General features: G+C 32.7%; 1 pseudogene; it reads left to right on the plus strand.

The window, feature by feature from the left end:
• The first annotated feature begins 1,853 nt into the window (after positions 1-1,853).
• On the plus strand, positions 1,854-14,686 carry LOC128166531 (uncharacterized; annotated as a pseudogene).
• The last annotated feature ends 7,392 nt before the right edge of the window (positions 14,687-22,078 follow it).

Here is a 22,078-nt window from a genome sequence, read left to right on the forward strand (position 1 = left end):
CGTTTTACAAAATGTGGACTTCAAATGAAATCGCCCGAATCACAAAAGATGACTATTTTATTAAAATATTTAACCCGAAACTTAATCGAAAATAGATTTATCCTAAATATATATGACTGCCGTCATGAGAAAAGGGCCCTTAAGGTCAAAATTTCAAAAACTCACTTTTTTGTCAATACTGATTAGTCAACTCTTTCTGAAAGTCCAAGATCTTGTTTATTTTAAGCATTTTGTGACAATTTTAGTAAGAGATGTTAACACGACTTTGACGTAGCTCGTCGAAAACGTCACGACGTCATGAACGTCAATTTTTTTTTTGCAATAATGTTTTTCTTCTATACTTCCTTTCATCGTCTTTAATTGTTTGAAGTAGAATTGATTAATAATTTTCTACAATTTTAGATTTCTTACAATTTTACCAAAAGAGATCAAAACATTTTGAATATCCAGATATAGTTTAAGTTCTGCACACTTCTGATGACTCTATATGCAATAACCCCCACCCCCCCCCCCCCACCCCCACCATAAAATAGATAGATAAAGGATATCTAATAAAAACAAATATCAGTCCTCTCCCAAACCTTTAAATGCATCAGTTATTTAAGCTTCCGAAAAGCAAATTAAATAAGCAAACATGTAACAAACATAAAGATGGTCAAATTCGATGCCCCGAAATATTTCCACAATTTCGGGGCATTGTCAAATTGCATACACAAATAATTTAAAAGAAGAGAAATATTTATTCTTTTTAATCAACCTTTTGCACGGAGATTTTATCGCATATTTACTGATACTGTATTACTTTTAAGTATCTTCATAGTTCTGATGCAAGTTTAAAATCAATTATAGCTGTTTTTGAAACTCGAATGTTAGCTGAAAGCGCTAACAGTAAACAATTTATTTGATTTGGACTGTCGCATTCTGTTTTATTTATTTATATATATATATATATATATATATATATATATATATATATATATAACTTGGTCAATTGTCTGGTCAACTGCAAATTTATGAGCTTGTTGTTGGGTCTTTGTTTAATTGTCGGGTCTTTTTTGAGCTGTTGTGTCATCGACCCAACAATTATAGACCCAACAATTAATCGTAGCTCTATTTCCTTACAATCGTAAAAATGTGTAAAATGAACTGTTTGTCTGTAACTCGAACTGTTGGGCTTTAATTTCCCGTGAGGGTCACATATTGTCATTGTCCAATCAGAAGTCGCGTGAAAATGGCGCGAAATTAGATGCAGAATGAACCGAAATTCACCGAAGACCCACGAAGTGGTTGCCACTATGATGCAGAGGTATATATACATTTTTACATTTACACTGCTTTAATAGGGTCCAATGGAATTAATTGTGTAATATATTAATATGAACACTATCAAAGATTGAAATATTTGAAAGGTATAATGTCGTTGAAAGGTATAATGCTGAAGAAACCTTCGTTTTTATTGGAGTTCGAAATTCCTCTGCCTAACTGAATTGTCTTGACTATACCTAAAAAGCACAGAAACAATTAAGGATTTTAAAAGTGTTAAGGTTATATTCTCTATTCTTTATAACATTCGAGTGTATTGCCTGTATGAACAGAACCAGGTCCGTAGGAAGGAATTTCACTTAAGAAGGGGGGGGGGGTGGGGGGCACAACCATACATTTTGAAAATGATTTTCAGTTTGGGGGGGGGCACAAAATTCCTTGACTGACAAAAAAAATAACCCCCAAAAAAGAAGGTCATCAGATGTTATTATTGAGGGGGCACAAGCATATAAAAGTTAATGTCTTCTATCGGCACATCAGCTGATCAACGCACACTTTTTTTCTTTTGCTTTCAGAAGAAACAACAAACGTAAAACGCCTCTAATGGTGGCCAAAGAATGCATTGAAAGAAAAAGGGATTTAGAATTCCTAAAAAAAAATTGGATTATCATTTGTGATGAGATACGTAAGTACATGTAATAATACACCTGTAAATTTCATGTACATGGGTTGCTCCTGGTTTATATTTATTATTTTTTCTCTGAGAGGTATTCTTTGCATTTATTGATAAAACTCTGGTGAATGAAGTGTTGATATTTTGCCCAAGTTAATTGCTCCTAGGTAAATAAACACATTTTTCATATAAATATTAAAAAAATACTTGTTTGTTTGCTTTAGATTTAAACACTACTGAAACGAATTGATACAGTAATGAGTTGTTTCACTTCTTTTTAGATTTAAGAAATAGTCTGCAATTTTGTGAATGTTGCAGAATAATTAACCCCCAAGGTAAAAGATGTTGTTTTAAATATTAAAGCTGAGGCATTCGCTGAGACTTTTATATTTCAAACAACATTTATCGACCTCAGAGGTTATTCTGCATCATTCACGACAACAAGGACTTTTTTCTATTCTACTTACAGCTCTAAAATAGGACTGATCGGTTCCTCTATAGAAAACAAAACAAACAAAGGCCACTACGTCTTGATTACACAATGTTTCATTTAACACTAGAGGATCAATTTGTTTTTACTTGTATATCAATTGCATGGGATGCAGACGATTTTAGCATTTGTTGGTTTAAAAATATTCTTTATTGCACGTATTTATAAATCTGTTTGTAACATATATTAATTATCTTTTATGAAAGTAAATTTCAGTTGTCTACTTCTTTGCTTCAAAAGTAAAATCATGTAGTGTATTAAATATTGTGAGGAGGTCAGTGGAACAGCCCAACTTAGCTATAAAAAGTGACATTTATCAGCTGTTTTAGGCAATACAAACTCATTAGACTGCAGAAGACAATGCATCGATATGTTCAAAATAAGAATTAGATTCTACAGTGAAAATTCATACCAACTGTATAATATAAATATTGTTTCTAATGTTAATATTTGTTTTAATTATTATTTGTTTTTAATGAAGTTTGTCATTTATTGGTGAATAATAGGGATGGGACAATCCACCGATGCACTGATGCATCATGGTATTTATTTTGAGGAATTTGGATCGATACATTTACCATTAATACAACGATACCTAAGCAACCTTTTTTTTTTATTTTCCAAAAATATTTGAGCTTCACATATCAGCTATTTTTAGTCCGCTCGCCTAATACGAAAGTACAAAGATGGCCGAAATCGGCAAATACCTCGTAAAGTAGTCAAAACTGTTATGAAGCTAAATCTGGAGTGTGGACAACTTTTGGATTACTTGTTTATGAAAAAGTAGTGGATACGAGACTAAAATAATGTGTAAATTGTGCAACTCTTATTTTAAATATAATAAAACAACTTTGGACATGCGGTAATACATCAACAGATTGAATACATTTTGAACCATTATTCATGTTTTCATTTAGTTGCAATGTATCGTGATACGTATCATATCGCATCTCATGTATCGTGATATTTACCAAATCGGCTAAGTATAGTATCGTCCCAGCCCTAGTAAATAATGTCTGCAGCATTTCTTTGATCTTGGCAATAGCTGTAGTAGAAATGAAAATCATCACTAGCTCCTTCTTAGATTCTGAAACGTAAATTTGTTTATCTCTGATGTTAAAGCTGAACACCGCTCGTAAATAGGCACCGTCACACAGATACCTGGTATATAAACCCTTCGATTCCGATACACCCGATTGCACACCTGAAACTCGTGGTCGACGTGTAGTATTCCTTTCGTGGTCTTTCGATTTTATGCATTTGTTTCTTATTCTATGTGCATACTCTGTTTGTAAATAATGCATTGACCAAATTATTTGATGTTAGTATTCTCCTGGCTTTAAAAAAGTGCGTAAAATTTGATAATTTCATCGCGACCGAATAACACAGCGAGGCGAGATGTACGTCCACACAGGTGAGACCTCTACAGCAAAGTACTTTGAACAGTTTAGAGGTCTGTGCCTTATATAGGGGTTGTAGGGACAGCAGTGATGAAAGAGAAATATGGCGGACAGTGCCTATTTACGAGCGGTGTTCAGCTTTAAAATTCTTTATTTTTTGCAGAATGGGGAGTTGTAACAGAAAAACCTGTATATTAAGGGGATTTTATTGCAGAATACAGGGGCAAATTATGCATAGAAGAACCAAAGGAGAGTGCTTACAAGTTTTTTCACAAGAAGACCAAGTACTGGTAAGTCAGTTTTGTACTAGTAGGTAAATATAGATGCTGAGTTGTTTTTTTCGAGGCAGTAAGTGGCTGATAACCTGCCCTGTAGACTGTAAAAAAAAACAATTAATGTTTATCACTCCTTTGATAATGAGCACTGATTTGAAAATATTTTCAAAACATGTATGTTATTTTCCTTTTAAACAAAGTCGAAGGGATCTAGTAACTTGTGTTTTAAAGTAAGAAAGTTTGTCCATGTGTAACAGATGTAATGATTGACATGAGGTTCAATGTTCTCTTGTGCAGGGATTCTACACTTATGGTGCCCATGTTCAAAATTAGAATTCACACAATATCAAAAATACTTTCAAGGACTAACCTAGACCCAAAATGTAGTGACACTTCACTTTTCTTTTCAAAGCAAATTAAAAAGAAGTTTTGAAGATCAGGGAGACATGATGCGCAAATCCACTAGCCCTGTCTAGGGCATGTGTCTCATGATTGTCTGTGTCCAGTTCATTTTGTGATAAGGCAGGTCGATTTCCAGACAGACTTGTCTGATTAGCATGAGAATCGTTTTACCTTCGAAGAATATTGTGAATATGATTTTTTAAAAATTAATATTCCACAGAATTTTTAGCCACTAGCTGTCATAGTTTTGAAATGATGCCATCATGGTTCAGTCTCTTTTCACTATAGATATTGTTAATTGACAGTGGGGATCAAGACTAAGTTGCAGACAGTAGTACTGCATTTTCCAATTGTAAAGTTTAGAAAAAGCATTTTGATTACGATGGCTAATGCACTAATTTTTTTAGGGAGTTAAACAAGCATTAACAAGAGTGAAAGCTTTTGATTGTACGTGTCATAAAAAAGAATGACGCTAAAACACAAACTTTATTGACATATATTTCTTATAAAAGAAGGTGTTAACATCAAACAATATGCATAATTTGCACTAAAGTTAAAATATAAAATATCTGTTTTACCGGCTCCACTTGCCGATAAAACTCGGTTTGCGACTGTTAAATCAACATTAATGGTTGAAAATAGCAAATGAGAAGACTTTATTCCCTAATTGTTTTAAGTTACAAATTAATGTTAAATATTATTACCGATATATCTTTTAGCTCTTCAAAATTCTTTATATATGTTCAGATTTGGGCAGGTTAATTAGGAATTCTGACAAGTTACATTAATGGGGTTGGAAACTTGATGGATGGACAAGTGGATATATTTCATGATCAGTTACTGGTAATATTGAGGACTGATGAAGACTTCTTTTTCTCAAAAGTAGTTAATGAAAATGTTGGGTCTAGAAATATATATTACTATTGGGTCTAAGACTCTTGGATATGTGTATTTACATGTAGCACAGTATTATTGGGTCATAAACGTGACAGGAAGTGACATGGAAAAGAAAATGGAAAATGTAACTCTCCTTATAACGGAAATAATATCATCCATTTTCTTGCTTTTCATTTGTGTAGTTATCTTCTATGTTAGTGTGAGGTGGACAAGGTTATTCCTTTCATGGAATACAGACATGCAGTAAAAAAAGGTATATGTATCACTATTAAATGTCTTAGTATTCTGTCTATGCATCTGAATGCTTTTCCATGCCCTAATGTTCATCTGATGTATGTGAATTTTTCAAATAATTGCCTAGAGCCTCAGGCAAGTTAAGGATAACTTTTTCTATAGTGTGAAACTAAAGATAGAAAGCTAGACAACTAAATTTAGTGTGTGCAAATTGTTATCTGCATTTTAACAACAATTAGCAGAAACAATTTTACTGATGATTAGCATTTGGTTTGTCTTAAATGTAACCCCATAGTATAGAGTCCATGTTCTAGACAGATTAAAAAAGAATTGGTAATTGATACATTGATAAATATATACCCTATAGTGTGGTCTGACACGTGTGACCCAATAATTCAGATACATGTTCTAGACCTTTTTTCATCGCAAAACATTCCTCATTTTGATTTGACTTTCTGACAGAAAATCTCTATTTGGAATATAATTATGTATTGTAGAAATGAGAACTGATGAAACACAGGGTGACCAAGGAGTTTTCAGCATCATAGAGGAAAACCAAAGATATGTATCAGCAACCTGCATAGATAAGCCTGGGATCTACACAGAGACAGAAAGTCATGGCTCTAGACTAACCAATGAAACACTCATTGAGGATCTTGGCAATGGTAATGTATTTGATACATTTGTATGATTCACAATGTTGTCTAACTATTAGGCCCATATTTCTCAGCAAAAATGTCTACATGTTGATGATTAGCAATTGGTTTGTCTTAAATGTAACCCCATATTATAGGGTCCATGTTCTTGACAGATTAGAGTAGAATTGGTATTTGAAATATATAGGCCCTATAGTGTAGTCTGACATGTGTGATCCAATAATTCAGATACATGTTCTAGACTCTTTTTATTGCAAAACCCGAGTCATTTTGTTTTCACTTACTGACAGTATATATATATATATCTAAGATATGATTACATATTGCAGAAATGAGAACTGATGTCAAACACAGGGTGACCAAGGAGTTTTCAGCATCAGAGAGGAAAACCAAAGATATGTATCATTAACCTGCACTGAAGAGTCTGGGCTCTACACAGAGACAGATAGTCATGGCTCTAGAATAACCAATGAAACACTCATTGAGGATCTTGGCAATGGTGATGTATTTGATACATTTGTATAATTCACAATATTGTCTAACTATTAGGCCCATGTTTCTCAGCAAAAATGTCCACATGTTGTTGCTTGGCAGTTGGTGTTGTATTAAATGTCACTCCATTTTATAGGGTCCATGTTCTTGACAGGTTTGAAAAGTATTGGTAATTGATGCATGTAAATGTAGGCCCTTTAGTGTGTTCTGACATGTGAGACCTAATAGTTCAGATACATGTTCTTGACTCTATTTTATCACAAAACTTGACTAATTTTGTTTTAACTTTCTGACAGTGACTATGTATTTGGAATGTGCATACATATTGTAGAAATGAGAACTGATGAAACTCAGGGTCACAAAAGAGTTTTCAGCATCAGTGAGGAAAACCAAAGATATCTATCAGCAACCTACATAGAAAAGCCTGGGCTCTAACACAGAGACAGATAGTCATGGCTCTAGGATAACAAATGAAATGCTCAATGAAGATCTTGGCAATGGTAATGTATTTGATACATTCATGTGATTCACAATATTGTCTTACTATTAGGCCCATGTTTCATAGCAAAAATGTCTACATATTGTTGATTAGCAATTGGTTTGTCTTAAATGTAACCCCATATTATGGGGTCCATGTTCTTGACAGATCTCCGAAAATTTCCACATCTGGATGCTTAATAATTGGTTTTGTCTTAAATATATTGGTAATATAGTTGATACATTCATAAGATTCACAATAATGTTTAACTATTAGGCCATTATAATCAGCAAAAATGTCCACATGTTGATGCTTAGCAATTGGTTTGTCTTATAATAAATGTAACCCCATATTATATGGTCCATGTTCTCGACAGATTAGAATAGAATTGGTATTTGATAAATACAGGCCCAATTATGTGGTCTGAGATGTGTGACCCAATAGTTCAGATACATGTTCTAGACTCTATTTTATCACAAAACGTGACTCATTTTGATTTAACTTTCTGACAGTGTATATGTATTTGGAATATGAAAACGTATTGTAGAAATGAGAACTGATGAAACACAGGGTGACCAAAGAGTTTTCAGCATCAGTGAGGAAAACCAAAGATATCTATCAGCAACCTGCATAGAAAAGCCTGGGCTCTACACAGAGACAGATAGTCATGGCTCTTGAATAACCAATGAAACACTCATTGAGGATCTTGGCAATGGTAATGTATTTGATACATTTGTATGATTCACAATATTGTCTAACTAATAGGACATTATTTTCACCGAAAATTTCCACATCTGGATGCTTAGAAATTGGTTTTGTCTTAAATATTTTGGTAATATATTTGAATCATTCATAAGATTCAAGATATTGTCTAACAATAAGGCCCATTTTCTCATAAAAATGTCCAAATGTTGATGCTTAGCAATTGGTTTGTCTTAAATGTATCCCAATATTATAGGGTCAATGTTCTTGACAGATTAGAATAGAATTGGTAATTGATAAATATAGGCCCAATAATGTGGTCTGACACATGTGACCCAATAATTCAGATACATGTTCTAGACCTTTTTTCATCGCAAAACATTACTCATTTTGATTTAACTTTCTGACAGAAAATCTCTATTTGGAATATGATTATGTATTGAAGAAATGAGGACTGATGAAACACAGGGTGACCAAGGAGTTTTCAGCATCAGAGGGAAAAACCAAAGATATGTATCAGCAACCTGCATAGAAAAGCATGGGCTCTACACAGAGACAGATAGTCATGATTCTAGGACACCCAATGAAACACTCATTGAGGATTTTGGCAGTGGTAATGTATTTGATACATTTGTATGATTAACAATATTGTCTAACTATTAGGCCCATGTTTCTTAGCAAAAATGTCTACATATTGTTGATTAGCAATTGGTTTGTCTTAAATGTAACCCCATATTATGGGGTCCATGTTCTTGACAGATTAGAGTAGAATTGGTAATTGAAATATATAGGCCCTATAGTGTGGTCTGACACGTGTGACCCAATAGTTCAGATACATGTTCTAGACTCTATTTTATCACAAAACGTGACTCATTTTGATTTAACTTTCTGACAGTGTATATGTATTTGGAATATGAAAACGTATTGTAGAAATGAGAACTGATGAAACACAGGGTAACCAAGGAGTTTTCAGCATCAGAGAGGAAACCCAAAGATATGTTTCAGCAACCTGAACTGGAGAGCCTGGGCTCTACACAGAGAAAGATAGTCATGATTCTAGGACAACCATTGAAACACTCATTGAGGATCTTGGCAATGGTAATGTATTTGATACATTTGTATGATTCACAATATAATCTAACTATTAGGCCCATGTTTTTATCAAAACTGTCTACATGTTGATGATTAGCAATTGGTTTGTCTCAAATGTAACCCGATATTATAGGGTCCATGTTCTTAACGGGCTAGAATTGTATTGGTTATTGATACATGTAAATGTAGGCTCTATAGTGTGGTCTGACATGTGTGACCCAATAGTTCAGATATATGTTCTTGACTCTATTTTATCACAAAACTTGACTCATTTTGTTTTAACTTTCTGACAGTGTATATGTATTTGGAATATGAATACGTATTGTAGAAATGAGTGCTGATGAAACTCAGGTTGACTCAATTGATTAAACCTTCTGACAGTATATCTGTATTTGGGATATGATTATGTATTGTAGAAATGAGTACTGATGAAACACAGGGTAACCAAGGAGTTTTCAGCATCATAGAGGAAAACCAAAGATATGTTTCAGCAACCTGCACTGGAGAGTCTGGGCTCTACACAGAGACAGATAGTCATGGTTCTAGAATAACCAATGAAATGCTCAATGAATATCTTGGCAATGGTAATGTATTCGATACATTTGCATGATTCACAATATTATCTAACTATTAGGCCCATGTTTCTCAGCAAAAATGTCCACATGTTGTTGCTTAGCAATTGGTGTTGTATTAAATGTCACCCTATTTTATAGGGTCCATGTTCTTGACAGGTTAGAATAGTATTGGTAATTGATGCACGTAAATGCAGGCCCAATAGTGTGTTCTGACATGTTTTATTTTTGTTTTAACTTTCTGACAGTGTATATGTATTTGGAATATGAATACGTATTGTAGAAATGAGTGCTGATGAAAACCAGGGTGACCAAAGAGTTTTCAGCATCAGTATGGAAAACCAAAGATATGTATCAGCAACCTGCACCGGAGAGTCTTGGCTCTACACAGAGAAAGATAGTCATGGCTCTAGGACAACCAATGAAATATTCATTGAAGATCTTGGCAATGGTAATGTATTTGATACATTCATAAGATTCGCAATATTGTTTAACAATAAGGCCCATGTTTTCAGCAAAAATGTCTACATATTGATGATTAGAAATTGGTTTGTCTTATTAAATGTAACCCTATATTATAGGATCCAAGTTCTTGACAGGTTAGAATAGTATTGGTAATTGATAAATGCAGACCCTATAGTGTCGTCTGACATGTGTGACTCAGTAGCTCAGAATTATGTTCTTAATCCTTTTTATTATAAAACATTTTGTATTTACTTACGGATAGAATATCTATATCTAAGATAAGATTACGTATTGTAGAAATGAGTGCTGATAAAACACAGGGTGACCAAGGAGTTTTCAGCATCATAGAGGAAAACCAAAGATATGTATCAGCAATCTGCACCAGAGAGCCTGGGCTCTACGCAGAGAAAGATAGTCATGGCTCTAGGATACCCAATGAAACACTCATTGAGGATTTTGGCAATGGTAATGTATTTGATACATAAATATGATTTATAATATTGTCTAACTAATAGGCCAGAATTTTCAACAAAAATGTACTTACGTTGATGCTTAGCAATTGGTTTTGTCTTAAATGTAACCTCATATTATATGGTCCATGTACTTAACAGTTTAGAATAGTATTGGTAATTGATAAATACAGGCCCTATAGTGTGGTCTGACATGTGTGACCCAATAGTTCAGATACATGTTCTAGACTCTTTTTTATTGCAAAACTTGACTCATTTTTTTTTCTAATAGTATATCTGTATCTAAGATATGATTACGTATTGCAGAAATGAGAATTGATGAAACACAGGGTGACCAAGGAGTTTTCAGCATCAGTGAAGATATCCAAGGAGATGTATCAGCAACCGGCATAGGAATGTCTAAGCTCTACACATGGCTAGTCATGGCTCTAGGATAACCAATGAAACACGCATTGAGGATCTTGGCAATGGTAATGTATTTGATACATTCGTATGATTCACATTATTTTCTAACTATTAGGCCCATGTTTCTCAGCAAAAATGTCCACCTGTTGTTGCTTAGCAATTGGTGTTGTAAGTAAATGTCACCATATTGTATAGAGTCCATGTTCTTGACAGGTTAGAATAGTATTGGTAATTAATAAATGTAGGCCCAATAGTGTGGTCTGACATGTGTGACTCAATAGTTCAGATACATGTTCTTGACTCTATTTTATCACAAAACTTGACTCATTTTGTTTTAACTTTCTGACAGTGTATATGTATTTTGAATATGAATACGTATTGTAGAAATGAGTGCTGATGAAACTCAGGGTAACAAAGGAGTTTTCAGCATCAGTATGGAAAACCAAAGATATGTATCAGCAACCTGTACAGGAGAGCCTGGGCTCTACACAGAGAAGGATAGTCATGATTCTAGGACAACCAATGAAACATTCATTGAGGATCTTGGCAATGGTAATGTATTTGATACATTCATGTGATTCACAATATTGTCACACTAGGACATTATTTTCAGCCAAAATTTCCACATCTTGATGTTTAGAAATTGGTTTTGTCTTCAATGTATTGTTAATGTATTTGATACATTCATATGATTCACAATATTGTCTAACAATAAAACCCATCTTTTCAGCAAATATATCTACACGTTGATGATTAGCAATTGGTTTGTCTTAAAGTAACAACATATTATAGGGTCCATTTTCTTTACATGTCAGAATAGTATTGGTAATTGATAAATGCAGGCCCTATAGTGTTGTCTGACATGTGTGACTAAATAGCTCAGAATTATGTTCTTGACTCTTTTTTATTGCAAAACATTACATATTTTGTATTTACTTACTGATAGAATTTCTGTATCTAAAATACGATTACGTATTGTAGAAATGAGAACTGATAAAACACAATGTGATCAAGAGGTTTTTAGCATCAGTGAGGAAAACCAAAGATATGTATCATCAACCTGCACTGGAGAGCCTGGGCTCTACACAGAGAAAGATAGTCATGGCTCTAGGATACCCAATGAAACACTCATTGAGGATCTTGGCAATGGTAATGTATTTGATACATTTGTATAATTCACAATATTGTCTAACTAATAGGCCAGAATTTTCAGCAAAAATGTCCTTATGTTGATGCTTAGCAATTGGTTTTGTCTTAAATGTAACCTCATATTATAGGGTCTATGTTCTTATCAGGTTAGAATAGTATTGGTAATTGATGAATGTAGGCCCTATAGTGTGGTCTCACATGTGTGACCCAATAGTTCAGATACATGTTCTAGACTCTTTTTCATTTTTATTGCAAATCTTGACTCAGTTTGTTTTAACTTTCTGACGGTATATCTATATCCAAGATATGATTTCGTATTGTAGAAATGAGAACTGATGAAACACAGGGTGACCAAGAAGTTTTCAGCATCAGTGAAGATATCCAAAGAGATGTATCAGCAACCTGCATAGGAATGTCTAAGCTCTACACAGAGAAAGATAGTCATGGCTCTTGGATAACCAATGAAACACTCATTGATGAAATTCTTCATTCTAAGTCTATTGGTTTTGTGTCAACAAGAAAATACTGTATATATGACGAAGTTAATGCCTTTTGTTATGCAAAAAGGATTGATTATATGCCAGTGTATGATGATTATGAAGGAATTTTTCGAATTTATTTATTGTCATCGAAGAAAGCTTTGCAGACCATTGAATGTATTGAAAGAAGAAATTTATATGCAGTGTTTGTAAATTTTGTATGATTTAGCTCAACATGAAGGTAACTAATTAGATTGATAAAACTATTTTTCTGAATATGTTTTGGAAATTTTACTGCTATTTCTGTCTTAGTCTCTTGGTTTTTTTTTTCACTTTTAAATCAATCAGCGAGTGAAGATCTTTTTATTGGGCTCATGCTTTAATTATTATGCTACAAACTGGTGTGCAACATGTAACACTTGCATGACATACTGGAAGTTTATCAGATAAACATTGACAATAGAGACCACAGGAATGATGTTTTCGTCAACAAATGAGAAACAAACATATTTTAAATGCTAGGCTAAATTGATAAATATTCAATCGAATGCATATGGAACTTAAAAGAAATGGAATTAAGAGAAGGGTAAACTTAAACAATTTTCAAAGATATGATACATGATGTCAACGATATTAATGTCGTTTCAGGTATCCAAAAACAAAAATTACTGTATGCAGAACTTTACAAAAAGTTGTTTTTTTTTCAATTATCAGATTTGTTGATTTTTTTTAAATTTGTCCCTATGCACTTTGACTTTCTATGGAAACCATTGTGACATAGCTACAATTTTAGAAGCTGACCTGGATTATCATGTACTTTACTGTACAATGTAACATTTTTATGAATGCATATTAGATTTTGTGATATACACTTTTGAAATATTGATTTTTTTAAAATAAGTTTTCAGCTTATACATATTAGTTTAAATTTTACTTTTATGCACCAAGTAGATATCCCCCCCCCTTTTTTTCTAAACAAAAATGTCTGTGTCACATGAGCCTGCAGTGCACAGGAAATACTACATGTATGAGAGACAAGTAACCAGAATTAAATAATTTCTGAATTGTTTGACTGTACACTTTTGGAGTAATATTTTGCTCTTAATAGTACTGGCCATGGAACTGAAGAGTTCGTGTTATTCTAAAGTGTCCATATGACTATATAAAACATTTTTAATTGATGATAGGAAAGATTTCTCATGTACACCAATAGCATATTGTTGCAGCCCAGTTCAAAGTATTTCGTTGTGGAGTTCTCACCTTATCGACGTAATCTTACCTCGCCGTGTTACTCGGTTGCGATGAAATTATCAAATTTAAGACAGTTTTTGCAAGCCAGGAGAATATAGATATTGCATTAGACCTTCCCTACGGTACCAACAATTTGACCATCGAGTTTGACCTACTTTTGAAAATTTTATCCTTGGCCATAACTTTAGAACGGTTGGTACTTTAGTGTTTTCATTTTTCACATGACAATGCTTTCGTCGAACCCATTCTCCAATTAATTGAATGAATCGCAAAGCATGGCGGTCTACTACGTGTTTACGATTCAATAGCGACATGTGGTTCTCGTTGGTTTACTGCATAATATTTACTTGGTCCCCGGAAAAACCGTACAGCTTCTTTATTTTATAAGGCTGACATCGAAAGTAATAATTGCGCACCTTAAATGTTTTTTAAGTAATGCACAGTTTCTTTTTTTAGCTAATATATTTTTAATAATTGGGTCAACGACACAAAACCATGATGTAAATGCAAAACCATATAAACAGTAACCGTTGTAAGTTAATTTATTTTTAAATAATATAATCATAGCTTTCAAGAATGGCAGAAATTAACGGAAATACAAGTATAAATCGATCATAACTTATTAGACCCACCAACTGATTTCGGAATATATATACAATTTTCAACAATATGGTCCAAGACCCAATTCTACAGTTTAAATGCAATAGGCATATATACAGTTGGTAAACAATTTAGTCTCGTTTTTATGCTATACATAGCTTCCAGACATTTGGATATTATCAATCTGATCCCGTCTTCGCATAACTACAGATAACAGTTGGCCCAATAATTCATAAATACAGAGCAGACCCAATAAATAAGCAAGTTTGAGTATATATATATATATATATATATATATATATATATATATATATATATATATATATATATATATATATATATATATATATATATAATTAATTAATATATATATATATATATATATATATATATATATATATATATATATATATATATATATATATATATATATATATATATATATAATTTATATATATATATATATATTAATAAATATAAAACCGGACACTGCGATATTTTTTGGATTTAACTATATATATATATTTCTATCTATCTATCTATCTATCTATCTATCTATCTAATAATAACTGAGCAAGATGTTATTGACCAATTAAAAATACTTAATGTAACTAAACCTCCAGGACCAGATGGTATTTCTCCAAGAATTCTCAAAGCAACTTCTTCTATATATAAACCTCTAACCAAACTATTCAATCTATCTCTTACTAAAAAATGTCTACCATATATTTGGATCCAAGCTATGTTACACCTGTGTTTAAGAACAAGGGTAGTGCTGATAGTCTTAATAATTAGAGACCTATTTCTTTAACAAGCTCATTGTGTAAGATTATGGAAAAAGTATTGTTCAAATATATGTTTAATTACATTAAAGACAATGAGCTACTTACAAAATTTCAGTCAGGGTTAAATCCAGCCTGTGGATTCAACTGTAAACCAACTAGTAGAAATTTATGATAAAATTATATCAAGTTTAGATAAAGGAAAGGATATTCGTTTTATCTTCTGTGATATTTCTAAAGCATTCGATAGAGTTTGGCATCTTGGTCTTATCCATAAACTTAAGGGGCTAGGTTTTGGGGGTAACATGTTAGGCTGGATAGAAGATTATTTGACTCTTAGACAACAGAGAGTAACATTAGAAGGATTTACATCTACATTTCAGATGTTAGATACTGGGGTTCCTCAGGGTTCACACTACTTGGTCCTTTCCTATTCCTGCTTTACATTAATGACAATACTAATAGCATTTCAAACAATATTAGATTATTTGCAGATGATACTTCTCTATTTGCTATTATTGATGATGATGTCAAACAACAAACTTTATCAATTACTAATGACCTTGATATAATAAAAATTGGTCCAACACATGGGCTGTAGATTTTAATGCAAATAAAACTGTAAATGTTGACTTTACGAGAAAAAATATAAACTATCTTGCAATTCTGTTTGGATATAATGGTGAAATCATAAACAATAAAAAAAGTCATGTACACTTAGGCTTGCATGTACAGTCTGATGGTGGTTGGTCCAATCATATTAATGGTATTTATGAAAAAGCATGCAAAAGGTTGAATATATTAAGATTGCCCAAGCATACAATTGATAGAGAAACACTGGTTAAAATATACATGGCTTTTATCAGACCTATACTGGAATATGGTGATGTTGTGTGGGGCAACTGTACCAAAGAGAACTCTGAATTGCTTGAAAAAGTGCAAATTGAAGCAGCCAGAATAATAACAGGGTTGAGAGTTAACTCATCCAGAAGTATCTTATATAGCGAACTTGGCAGGGAAACCCTTCAATCTCGAAGGGATAACCATAAGCTTATTCTTTTCTACAAAATAATTCATGGTTTAGCACCGCAGTACGTGTTAGACTTAATTCAACCATACTTTCCAACTGAACATGCATATAATCTTAGGTCTAATGGCAATTTTTACTCTCTGCCACTATGTCGGACTACTTCTTATTACAATAGCTTTATTCCGTCTACAATTAAATTATGGAATAATCTTGATGCAGAAATAAAACATTCTTCATCTTTGTCTATTTTTAAGTCAAAACTCAAAAACCAAAATATACCCAAAACTTGCAAACACTACAGCTTTGGCAATAGGAAAGAAAATATTATTTTATGTCAATTACGGAATAAAGCTAGCAATTTAAATGCTCATTTATTTAAGGATTTTTTAATTGCTGATAGTCAATGTACAAACTGTGGGTCTGAATCTGAAGGTAATATACATTTTTTTCTTGAGTGTCCAAGATACACTCAATAAAGAGTTAAACTTTTTAATCAATTTAATGATATTAGTGTACCTTTTCATATTAACTATATTCTTTATGGTAGCTCTGAATTTTCATACAACTTAAATTGTAAAATTGTTTCTTATGTTCATAGTTATATTATAGCTTCTAAGCGTTTTTGATTTTTTTTTCTTCAAATGGGCTGGATCATGACACCAATATTCTATGTCTGTCTGTCGGTATGAATGAATGAGGTGATGGGTTTATAAATGTAGGAATGAATGTGTTCATGTACAGTTGTGTAATGTTAAACAACAAGTTAATTTATCATCATATGACAAAAGTCAAGCTTATAAATTATTATCCAATTATCCTTTGTCTTGTATACAAATATATCAATAATATATCACTCTGTAAACTGGTAAATTATATTACATACTATATACTATATTCTATGATTATTTTATAACACCATTCTTGACTTTGTATTTTGGAGAGGATTTATATAGGCTTTGCCTGTTGCCTAATCCATTTGATTACTCAATAAAATATGTTTAAATTAATTACAAGTAATTGAATGTATTTAAATACATTCAAAAAATATTGTGTATTTTCAATTACTTTTCAATTACATCTCAATTACATTTTTCCAAGTTTAAAATATATAAAAAGGGTGTCTTATAATGATAAATAGATTTTACATGTTTTGCATGGACTTTTGTTTATACAATAATTAAATGTCCCATAATGTTTCATATATGTTTATACAGCATGACACACTTCCCAGGGTAATAGGTAAAGATCTAATTTTGTGGAGGTGTGAACTTCTCTAACACCCAAGAACCCCCATTGATTTTAGACCCAATGGAATCAAAATATCCCATTCTTGTGAATTGTAGCAATTATTTTTTATATCCTGATATGCTGTACTGCCGAAAGTTGTACTTTTTGAATAAACATAGTTTTAATATGTGAATAAAAATTAATTCGCTATAGAGAAAATATTCTTCAGAACCAAAAATGAACTCAGTGGTACTGAATGAATTTAATGTTTAAGAAAACTGTTCTAGAAATGTTCAAGAAATCTGATCTCAACCGAACTATACAACCTTTAAAAACATAACAGTGCATAAAGCCCTGTATATCTTAATGCTGTTAATATATGTATATGTTCTCAAGATTTAAAAAAATAAAACTAAAGTAATTGAAATGTAATTAATTACATTTACCAAAGTAATTGAGAGTAATTAATTACATTTTTAAAAATCAATGTAATTGTAATTGCAAGTAATTGATAAAATTGTCAATGTATTTGAAAGTAATTAATTACTTTTCAAAGTAATTGACCCCTACTCTGATCGACATCGATATCGAACTATAATGATAAGTTGCATTACATTTATGTCGATATATCGATATTGTTACTGATGATTTGTATTTGCCTATTTGATGTAAGCAATTCGATATCGATGCGATATCGTCGAAATCGACACCAAAGTAAGACAACGCCCAAATTATGACATTTATGCAAAATATTGATAAAGGTGAAAGGATATCGACTCCAAGTACAGATTGAAGTGTAGAGTTTATGTAGATGTGCAACGTCTCTACACCTACATGAACTGTTGTTGACATTGGTGAAATAATACTGAACAATATCGACGAGGAAGTAAAGACACCTTAAAAAGTGAAATGTTTCGATGACTACAGTTGAATTGATGTCGATTTGATATCGTTGAAAACGAAACCAATGTAAGACAAGATTGTTGCAAATAATGTATTAATTAATTGGAATTATGTTTGGCGATTATTCAGTATTAAAAGATCAATTCTATGTAAGAATCAAAGATTTATTAAAGGGTCTGGCCACGCATAGTCAACAACTTTCCTTACATTTCATACATGGACACACCCAGGTGTAAATCGCAAAAAAACACTAAAAGTTGGTTGCTGGGGGTAACCGTTGCCATGGTAATCGAGGCTGAAGATGGAAAAATAGCAAAACTTACCTGCTTTGAAGCCATATTAGAAGGTTTTGCCCACTAATGTATACTATCAAAGACATAAAACAGCCTTTGTCCTATTTTCAATTCTTTGATAATATCAGAAAATTGATGGAGAAACCAATACATTTAAAATGCTACCATGGAAACCGAAAGAAATTTTTGAAATTAGATTTTTGAGGTTTTTTAGTCAGCCGAAATGTGAAACTGTTAAATTTTTACATCCATGTCAATGTCCAAGCAAGATATATTTTATTTTGAAAATTGACATCCGTTGCTATGGCAACAAGGCCAAAAAATAGGAAAAACTGAGAAATTGAAGATGATTTTGTTATGCTTTAATTCCTGATTTTAGAAATTTTTTGCAATTGTTTTAGTTGGAACTTGTAAAAATATATCTAAAGTTTCATTTTATTCCACAAAAAGCTTTGTTATGCATAAGAAAAATGTTGTTGCTATGGAAAATTAAGTTGCGTAAAAAATCACGCAGAAATTCTCATTTTTTGAAAAGTTCATAGCAACGGCAATTATTTTTAAAAATTTTTAATTTCTTTTCAAGTGTCATTAAAGTTAATGACATTTTATTTTTCTCACCAATTGATTTCATAAATTTATTCATTATAAGTGAATAATATCCATTCAAAGATGCCTAAATATATTATAATTTTACCATAGCAACGGTTCTCAATTTTCATATTTAAATTCTTAATTACACAATCATAATAGTGTTTACCAAAAAATCCAAGATTTGCACTTTTTAGCTCACCTGAGCTGAAAGCTCAAGTGAGCTATTCTGATCACTTTTTGTCCGTCGTCCGTCTGTCCGTCCGTCCGTCTGTCCGTCTGTCTGTCCGTCTGTAAACTTTTTACATTTTGAACTTCTTCTCTAAAACCGCTTATCCAATTTGAACCAAATTTGGCACAAAGCATCCTTATGGGAGGGCGAATATAAATTGCAGAAATAAAAGTCCGATCTGTATTCAAAGCGGAGAAAACCTTGAAACTGTAGAAAAAGGGGGGTGCATTTTTAAAAATCTTCTTCTCAAGAAATACTGATTCCAATTCAACGTAGTTTAGCATAAATTATCCTTATGGGAAGGAAACTATAAATTGCAAAAATTAAGGTCTAATTCTGTTTCAAATCTGAGTTATTACGAAAATAATAATAAAGGAAAGGCGTGTTTCAATCAGTTTAATAGCCTCGGATTCGGCATCCGGTAAAATGGGTAGACAAGACTTGGCCTGGGCAAAACAAAAGATAAGCAGTTATTAATCTGCCAATCTCATTAAAATTTCAGGATATTTGATGGACCAGTATATTTGTATTTGCTGTAAATATTGCTGCAAAATAGTGCGTATTTGGAATTGACGATTGCCGATCTGCCCCGGCTTTTATTTTGCCACGGCCCGGTTTTGCTTACCCATTTTACCAAGACTCGTATTCCATACTTCTAAAACGAGGTTCTTTGTTTAAAGCAGCCATGACATTATACGAAAAAGGGTCGATCTGACTATGATGAATTTGCTTGTTGTGCAACAGTTCGCGTATGAAGGGAAAATTTTGAAAAATATATTGGTGCCGATTTTGTGAAGTAAATTGAGGCTAAATATTTCAATGCGTTGACAGTTTTCACACATGACTTTGATGTTAGCTTGTTCTGATTTTCGTTTCGTTTTCATTATATATGCTTTGTAACCTGGAAACTGTCGTCTGTATTTCGTGATTTTTACGTATCAAATCAAACAGAGACTTCGGTAAATCAAACAGTTACGTTAACTGTTTACCTGCGCAAATTAAGCAAAATCTGATGTAGGAGTACTGAAATACAATTCATTCTATCGGTAATTCGGCATTATTTTTTGCGTAATGGTAGATTAATGCAATAGGTTTTTGTTGAGATGCTCGGCATTTTCTCTAGTTTATTCAGTTTAAATAGAGTTTGATATCGCTTACGGAAATATGTAGGTATATACATGTATATATATGATTCATTTCGAAAAAATAAATTGTGTTCTTTATTTGTTATACATGTAGTGCATGTTTCTTGTGTTTAATTGTTAACAATTTCTATTTACTAACCATTTGTGAGTGTTTGCTTCGAATTATAAGCAAGATACAGAGATTTGCTAACAATTCTATGTTTGTACACAGATCTTAAAAGCTAAAGATTAAATCAAAGTACTGATAGTACTGAAAAGCGCTAACCCAGCTTCTGTATGTATATAACAGATAAATGTATATAGCATTTCAGCTTCTGTATACGCACTATATTTCCTCATCACTGCATGACAATCCCTGCAATGATGTATGTAAGCCCCGTACATTAATTTCACAATAACCCGTAAATTAGATTCACAATAGCCCGTGCAGTTATGTGCATAAACCCCTGAAACTGGTTCCCTAACCAGTTTAAATGATGTATACTTTTGCTTATAGGGGGCGGTTATTCGATGCACCGGAAGTTGAAGTCTAACGACAATAAAGGGCTGAGCTATGCTTAGCGCTTTAAAAAGTAAAAAAAATTGTCAATATTTATTACGAAAATTTTCAAAATCTGTTCTTCCAGAAACCAACTTATTGAATTGTAAACTTAACCTTTTTAGCTCACCTGAGAATGGGGCCACAATGGGGGGTCGAAGTTTAACAAATGAATATATAGAGTAAATCTTTATAAATCCTCTTCTCAGAAACTAATCGGCCAGGAAAGCTGAAACTTGTGTGGAAGCATCCTCAGATAGTGTAGATTCAAAAATGTGAAAATCATGACCCCTGGGGATAGGGTGGGGCCACAATGGAGGGTCGAAGTTTAACATATGAATATAAAAAGTAAATCTTTAAAAATCTTTTTCTCAGAAACTAATTGGCCAGGAAAGCTGACACTTGTGTGGATGCATCCTTATGTAGTGAAGATTCAAATTTGTGAAAATCATGACCCCCGGGGGTAGGTTTGGGCCACAATGGGAGATCGATGTTTTACATAGGAATATACACAGTTAATCTTTAAAAATCTTCTTCTCAGAAACTAATCAGCCAGGAAAGCTGGAACTTGTGTGAAAGCATCCTCAGGTAGTGTAGATTCAAAGTTGTGAAAATCATGATCCCCAGGGGTAGGGTGGGGCCACAATGGGGGGGGGGTCGAAGTTTTACATAGGAATATATATAGTAAATCTTTAAAAATCTTCTTCTCAGAAACTTATCAGCCAGGAAAGCTGAAACTTGTGTGGAAGTATCCTCAGGTAGTGTAGATTCAAAGTTGTGAAAATCATGATCCCTGGGGGTAGGGTGAGGCCACATGGGGGGGGGGTGTTAAAGTTTTACATAGGAATATATAAAGTAAATCTTTAAAAATCTTCTTCTCAGAAACTAATCAGCA

The sequence above is a fragment of the Crassostrea angulata genome, chromosome 10, assembly GCF_025612915.1.
Source record: "Crassostrea angulata isolate pt1a10 chromosome 10, ASM2561291v2, whole genome shotgun sequence".
In the NCBI taxonomy this organism is placed as follows: domain Eukaryota; kingdom Metazoa; phylum Mollusca; class Bivalvia; order Ostreida; family Ostreidae; genus Magallana; species Magallana angulata.